Genomic DNA, 8,451 nt, shown 5'->3' with positions numbered 1-8,451 from the left:
AGGGACAACAAAGCATGGCATGAGCAGATAACATATATTCCATGTGCCTCTGTCATTTCTTGCCACCCCATCTTCGTGTAGCATTTCTGAAGCTGCATGAACTCAGAATTCCAGTGGATCCAGCATGGAGCTTGACGGAACTCAAAGTAAGCACAGGGCAAGCATTTTATGGAAGCTATTGGCCTCCATAGACTGCTAGGAGAATGTGCACAAATCAAGAAGCGAAAGAAAAAAAAAAACAGGTGAGGCAGTTTTTGCAGCATATTCAGTGTGGTGGTAAGAACAAAATAAAGGGGTGCTTGGGTGGCTCAGTCTGTTAACCATCTGCCTTGGGCTCAGGTCGTAATCCTGGGGTCCTGGGTTTGAGCCTACATCAGGCTCCTGAGCAGGGATCCTGCTTCTCCCTCTCCCTCTGCCTGCTGCTTCCCCTGCTTGTGCTATCTCTTGGTCAAATAAATAAATAAAATGTTTAAAAAGAAGAAAAAAATACATATATATGTACAAGCTACAAAACATAACTGTACAATTTGGGTGATCCTGCATGCAAGTAAGTGTTCTCATATAATTTGAATAAATATATTTGAATAAATTTAAAATTGGAATGCCACGCTCAAAAGATGAATGGTTTAAAAAAAAGCCATTGGGGAATCTGGACTGCAAGTTCTGAGGGAAGCGGAGTGAAGTGGTGGGGACGCGGCGGCGGCACTGACAATGAGTTTTCTTGGAGGCTTTTTTGGACCCATTTGTGAGATTGATGTTGTTCTTAATGATGGGGAGACCAGGAAAATGGCCGAAATGAAAACTGAAAATGGCAAAGTAGAAAAACACTATCTTTTCTATGACGGAGAATCCGTTTCAGGAGAGGTAAACCTAGCCTTTAAGCAACCTGTAAAGAGGCTAGGGCACCAAGGAATTAGAATTGAATTTGTAGGTCAAATTGAACTTTTCAATGACAAGAGTAATACTCATGAATTTGTAAACCTAGTGAAAGAACTAGCCTTGCCTGGAGAATTGATACAGAGCAGAAGTTATGATTTTGAATTTATGCAAGTTGAAAAGCCATATGAATCTTACATCGGTGCCAATGTTCGCTTGAGGTATTTTCTTAAAGTGACAATAGTAAGAAGACTGACAGACTTGATAAAAGAATATGATCTTATTGTTCACCAGCTTGCCACATATCCTGATGTTAACAACTCAATTAAGATGGAAGTAGGCATTGAAGATTGTCTACACATAGAATTTGAATATAATAAATCAAAGTATCATCTAAAGGATGTGATTGTTGGAAAAATTTACTTTTTATTAGTAAGAATAAAAATCCAACATATGGAGTTGCAACTGATCAAAAAAGAGATCACAGGAATTGGATCCAGTACCACCACAGAAACAGAAACAATTCTAAATATGAAATAATGGATGGCGCACCAGTAAAAGGTGAATCAATCCCAATAAGACTATTTTTAGCAGGATATGATCCAACCCCCACAATGTGAGATGTGAACAAAAAATTTTCAGTAAGGTACTTTTTGAATCTAGTCCTTGTTGATGAGGAAGACAGAAGGTACTTCAAGCAGCAGGAGATCATTTTATGGAGAAAAGCTCCTGAAAAATTGAGGAAACAGAGAACAAACTTTCACCAGCGATTTGAATCACCAGAATCACAGGCATCTGCTGAACAGCCCGAAATGTGAACTGAATAGGAGAAAAAAAGAGAAGCAAAAAACTCCTATGTCCATTGAGATGAAGTTCAGCTTGTTAAAGATGGCTGCAGCTTGTGGGGGTGGGGGGCAAAACTCCATTTATAATAGTCTTCCTTTATCTTACAGTGCTGCATTTATTTTATGATACAACTAAATGTTCTTCATGTATATACATTTTAAAAAAGCGCTTTCTTTGAAACACTGGAACTTTCTTAAGCTGCCGTTTTTTTCTTTCCTTTTTTTTTTTTTAACTGCATACTTTGACCTGATGATAAGCACCCAGATATGCATAAACATAAACATTAAAGATTTTCATGTGAGTAGGCTGGTATTTGTAATTTTGCTTTTCTTTGTAATGTTGATTATACTTTTCTCCTTTTTCATGCTAACAATTACCTCTATTCTCTACATGCAAAAAATTAAATAGTTTGTGTTCAAATAGAAATAGAAAAATTGACTGGGCATTACATCCGGCAAAGATTTAAAACATGGCATCTCAATATTTTTGAGATGATGTTTCTACATGTGTGTTTGAGAAATACATAGGGAGTGTTTCACTGTAGGTGCTTTCGATTCTACCATTCCGTGGCTTCCTGAATTGTATCTTCTTTGAAGTCTTCTGTGGTGCGAATGTTAAAATTTTTCCCTGAGATTATGTGGCATGTCACAGTGGCCTGCTTGCTTGCCTGATCCTCCCTCCCTCCCTGCCTCTTTTCTCTTCTGTTCTTTTTCTTTCATTCATTCTTTCCTTTCTTTCTTTTTTGCCATATTAAGTAACTATTTTGCTACTACTATCCAGCAGGTACACTGTATGTTTTCTGCAATGTAGAATTGACTCTATGTTGGTGTTTTAGTTAAAACTATATAATTCTTCTATAACTACTTAAAATTGTTTTCTTAATTTAAGGCATCTTTTTACCACATACATAAAAATATAATTTTCTTGCCTTCACAAATATTCTCTTCCCTTTCCAGGAGAAAATTTGAGGATGGGGAACTCAGGAGGCCCTGTGAAGCATGTAGTTATCTAGATCTGGACAATTTCATGTTTGTTAACCTGGAACTTTGGCTAGTTCAAACTGAAATGTAATTTTACCCACTCTGTTTAAATTTTGCTAACATTAAATTCAAGTCATTTGTTCAAAGTTCCAAAAGAAGGTTTCAGTCATCTGTTCGTATGCATGGGGTCTGATCTCAGATACACTAAATGTGGGGTGTAGGAACTAAAATGAAGCCTGTCGTGTGAAACTACTTTCACTAAGGGTTCACTGGTTTTTGTACCAATATTTTTTTATACACTTCAGCGCAAGTCTTGTCCGTTAACCTTACTTTATGAGTAAGCTAAGTAACCCAAGTTACATTTCTTTAAACCTGTTTACTACTATGGCACTTTGATAAAATGGTCAGTAACCAACTTCATTATCTGCAAAAGGTTCCATGTACCACGTGCTGGAGCATCTATTTTAAATGTGGCTATCTGTGAATGGTAATGTTTTCCTTCATGTAAGTGCCTGTTCAGAGTTTCAAAATTTAAAAATGCCAAATATTTTCATGGTCACATTCATGTAGTAAATCTAGGAACTATTCAAAGAAATTTTGGAAACCAATTGTGTTTAACCAGCCTCAAATTGTGCACCCATGATGTATAATAAAGGATTTGAAATGATAAAAATAAATAAATAAAAGCCATTAACTTAAAATGCTTTATTCTTATTTAATTAGGGCAGCATTAGATACATTAAAAAGCAGAGATACTGTGGGAAAAGGAGGAAAGCTTTATATTTTGGTCCCTTTAATAACACTTTTCCCCCTAACTTTTGAACAAGTCGTCCTCCATTTTCATTTTGCACTGGGCCTCACAAATTCTGAAACCAGCTCTGGTTATGTGTTCTCTGTCTGCCCAGGAATCCTCCCGCAGGAAGCATCTGTCTTCCATTCTGAAGTCATTAGTTCACTCTGGCAGCTCAAGTTTGGCTGGAGAAAGGACATCTTTATTTTGGCAAATGGGCAGCACTAGGAAACAGAAGTAACAGAAGGAATCATCATGTGTCCTAAGATCTAGTATGGCAAATGCTTAGGTTCTTAGAGATTGGGTTTTCTTTCCTTTGTGGTCATTTACAGCTATGAATTTTTCACACTGAAGAATAGTTGTCAAAATAAGTACTTTTCCTTCACCACTTCTTGCAAAAGCTCAAAAGTTCCCAGTGCCATCTTGTTGTGAATTTTCTTTTCTCTTAGAAATACTAGAGGGGCCCTGGGAGGGGGGTCAGTCAGTTAAGCACCCAACTCTTGATTTTGGCTCAGGTGATGATCTCAGGGTGCTGGGATTGCCCCCTCATCTGGCTCCGGGCACAGCCTGGAGATTCTGTCTCTGCTCTCATTCTCTCCCTCTCAAGAAAATAAATAAATCTTTAAAAAAAAAAAAAAAGGGGGTGGGAGCGTCTGGATGGCTCAGTCCATTGGGCGACTGTCCTCGGCTCAGGTCATGATCCCAGAGTTCTGGGTTTGAGCCCCACATCAGGTTCCCTGTTCAGTCAGGAGCCTGCTTTGCCCTTTGCCTGCCTCTCCCCCTGCTTGTGTTCTCTCTCTCGCTCTCTGTCTCTTTCTCTGACAGATAAATAAATAAATAAAATCTTTAAAAAAAAAAAAAAAAAGAACTACTAGAAACGACCCAAGACTAACCAAAAAGTGTGTTGCTAATTTTCATTATGTGTTTTTCTGTCACTGTCTCTGATGAACCCTCTTCAGAATATTTCAACAAATATTTATTATGAGCTAGCTTTGTGAGAGGCACTGGGCTAGGCACTTGGGATACCGAGTAAAACAGGAAGACTTCCTGGCCTCAAAGGATTTGGATGGAAAAATCCTCCACAGGGAGCAGATAGGGCCCAAATTTGATGGTGAGTGATCTGGTGGCTCACAGAGTAAGTTCTTTTGTTTTGTTTTGTTTTTTGCCCCACAAATGAGTGAGCTTTCTCTCTCACGGTATGTAAATCACCCCCTAATAGCAAGCTAAGCACATTAAGCTTATTTAGAGTACAGTGGATAAATAGATTAATGCTTCCAGAAATGGCAAGAAGGGGTTAAATCTGACTCATCTGGGAAGGAAAAAAACGCTCCTTTGAAAAAAGCTGCTATCCTTATGAGTTGAAGTTTCAGTTTCTCTGATCTGAAAATCTAAATACACACATGCTGTTTTGGAGAATCCAACCAAAACAGAACTTCCCAAGTCCCAAATCTGTGATTTGGAGCAACTCCATTGATAATGATCAAAATCATTCCTCAAGTTGGGACAGGTGCTCTTAGACTAGATTCTAGAGCCCATTTATCCATAAGCCTCTGAGGTCTTTTCTTCAAGATTTACTCAGTCTTCTTCATTCTCAACACCTACATTAGCAATAATAACTCGCGATATGCTTCTAATACCAGACTCTTGAGGCTGCCTTGTGGTTCTGTTATAGACATGCTCCCAAACATGATTTAACATAAGTTTAAAATTATTATTTAATGCGGGGAGGCAGAAATTCTTTGGAACTTGTTTTCATGAAATGCTTATGGATCTTTTTACCCCGAAGAGTCCCCAATTACATAATATTTATCTATTCCCCAACATCTATTCTTTCCGTCTTCTTGGCAGTGACAGTTCTCATTTTTAGCTGAGCACATGGCCACCTGGTATAAAACCATTTCCCCGCTTCCTTAGCTACTAGGAATGACCATATGACAGTATTTTATCTAACGTGATAAAAGCAAGATATATGTCTATAATATCCTCCTTTCCTGTTGGCTGGAACACAAATGTGACAGCTGGGGGCTTAGCATTCACTTTGGACCAGGAGAGGGAACATTAAAGACAGTAAAACAGAAAGACAGGAAGAACGCAGGCACTGCTTATTTCTGGACTTTTACATGGAGAGGAATAAAGCTCTGTCTTGTTAAAGCGACCATTATTTTGGGTTTCTGTTACTTGCCACTAGATCTAATCCTAACTGATAGATTTTCTTCTAGATGCTTGTTTCATCTGTCTTAGGTGGACTCAGTCTATTTATACTTATAGTTTTTTTCTACCTTGAAAATGATTGCTCCTTCTGCTAGAGATTCCTTCAGGAGAGTTATGCTTCTCACAACTCCAGTTAAGTCTAGCTTTAAAAAGGATTCAAACAGCATAACAGCTGCAGTAGCTACGGATACCGGTTAGTGGTCTTCTGCTGGTACGTATTCTAATTCTGCTAAAGAATTCCATCTAGTCTATATTCTAATTCTATCTAAAGCACTCAGTTTTAAGACCACCTTTACCTTAGTTTCTGTTCCTATCCACCCCACCAGCTTCCACAATTTGATATTCAGTTAGCAATAATAATAATAATACTAGGGGCGGCTGCGTGGCTCAGATGGCTAAGCATCTGCCTTCAGCTCAGGTCATGATCCCAGGGCCGTGGGATGGAGCCCCACATCGGGCTCCCTGCTCCTTAGGGAGCCTGCTTCTCCCTCTCACTCTACTGTTCCCGTGCTTGTGCTCTCTCAGTCTCTCTGTCAAGCAAATAAATAGAATCTTAAAAAATAAAATAAAATAAAAGTTACCATTTCTTAAAAATAATAATGATAATGATAATGTGTTTAAGAATCAGTGCATCTAGATTCCACTTCAAGCCAGGAGTAAGTCTGATAGAAGCATCATTTCCCTTCCTGGAGGTCAGAAGAACATTTCCTATGGCAGCCATTGACGCTGTTGCTGGAATTGGGGGGGTCCGCAGATGCCAAAGTTGTGAACCAGGAGACAACTGGTATGCTTCCAATCCAAAGGACAAGGTGAGAGCCAGACGGATACTACAGTAGATGGATAAATTAGTTCTGGAGTTCCTAGTGGAGAAAGTCTCAATGCGTGGGGCAGAGGAGGGCGGGGGACCCCACTGGGTCTGAAAGAGCAGTTTAAGACTTAGTCCTGAGAGAGCACCTGGGTGGCTCAGTGGGTTAAAGCCTCTGCCTTTGGCTCAGGTCATGATCTCAAGGTCCTGGAATCGAGCCCCGCATCAGGCTCTCTGCTCAGCAGGGAGCCTGCTTCCTCCTCTCTCTCTGCCTGCTCCCCAGCCTACTTGTGATCTCTGTCAAATAAATAAATAAAATCTTAAAAAAAAAAATTAGGGGAAAGTAATTAAAAAAAAAAAAAAAAGACTTAGTCCTGAGGCAGAGTAAGCAGTAGGGGATCCCTTTACCTAGTTCCCTGCAGACACAAGTGAGAGAAGTTCCAATGGCCTTAAAATTCAACATAGAATTTAAAATCACAAGGAAATTACTTCAAATAAGAGCTGGGCATGATGGCAGGTTAAGGTGACAATCTTAAGGAAAAGTCATAACTGTGGTTAAGATGAATGAAAATTAAGGTACCTAAATAGATAACTGCATAAAAATTAAAACTTGGAGAAATGTATGACTGCAATTATATTCCAGAATTGATTTAACTCTTTAATTTGAATTTTGGGGGGATTTAGACAGAAGAGGTGCTATTAATACCAAATGATAATCACCAGTGGAAGAGCTACCATCCATTTTAAGCTCCTCAGCTTCCTGACAAAGAATCATTCCAAACGTCATGCAAATCCTGATGCATTCAACAAATGAAATTCATTTTAGCTGAAAGTGAAAAAACACCAAGAATATTAGAACAAACCATTCCCAAACTATCTCAGAATATACTGGTTTGAATAACTGGGCACTTTAGTCCCTAAAAAAGGCAAGAGCAAAAGATATCAGACAGTGGCAATAAATATCCAGAATTTAGCAAGAAAACTAAAGAAATGGGTTGTGACTGTACATCAGTGATCCTCAGATAGAGTCTTTCCTTTCCTGTTCCCTTTAATGAGGTGATCTGGAGAACGATCCCTTGCCCCTGAGGGCCAAAGCTGGTTTAGTCACTGAGCTTTCTGTTCTTTGCTCTTTGTTCCCTTCTTTACTGGGAAATGATTTTTAGTAGTGGGCCAGGGAGACTCATCTGTGAGGCGCATATCTGTGTCTTCCAGAAGAAGGACTAGTATGGGGGAAGTAGCCCAATCTATTGGACATCTGGAGCTATCTAGTCTGATATGACAGCTGTCCCAGTGTAGAGAAAGAGAGAAACAAGCATCAGTTTCCAATCTGATTTTCTTCCTTGCCTCAATGGCCAGTTCTGACACCTTTGACACTGAAGCAGGCAGAGTAAGAATGCTGAACTATTAGCAGAAAATGAATAAAACCAGGTACCTACTGAGTATCACCTGTGTGCTTGGATACTCCATGGATACAAACCAGGAAAGATGAATTCTGTCTTTGACTCACATAAAGTTACAAGGCAAGGAGCGACTGTGGGTGACTATTCTTTTTGTGTATCTGTATCTTCCACTAGACTAGGCTCCATGACAGTAGGGACTAACTATATTCATCATATGCACAGCTGCCCATTATTGATTGCCCGGTCCCTGGGCAATAAATACTTGAATAAGTGAAAGAACATATGCTATCGAAGTAACAACAAAAGGCAGCCTCCACATAACCATGTACCAAAGCGTGGGGTACAGGAGAAATAAACAAGAATCAGTTAGAAAAGCGAAGATAGCTAAGTGAACAGGCGAGGGGTTCAGAGGTTATCACTGTGTGCAGGATAACAGAAGCTCTCCCAGCTAACTAGAACCTGGCCGTTCTGGGGCTCTGGGTCCCATCAAATGTATAAAGCATTCTCAAGAGAGGACATAACACAGCAAGTGCCCCAGCTTCA

General features: G+C 39.5%; 1 pseudogene; it reads left to right on the top strand.

Moving 5' to 3' along the window:
• The first annotated feature begins 649 nt into the window (after positions 1-649).
• Positions 650-1,768, top strand: LOC132013016 (vacuolar protein sorting-associated protein 26A-like; annotated as a pseudogene).
• Positions 1,769-8,451: the final 6,683 nt, after the last annotated feature.

Source organism: Mustela nigripes, chromosome 3 (genome assembly GCF_022355385.1).
Source record: "Mustela nigripes isolate SB6536 chromosome 3, MUSNIG.SB6536, whole genome shotgun sequence".
NCBI classification, from domain to species: domain Eukaryota; kingdom Metazoa; phylum Chordata; class Mammalia; order Carnivora; family Mustelidae; genus Mustela; species Mustela nigripes.
This window is presented reverse-complemented; position numbering and strand designations above follow the sequence as displayed.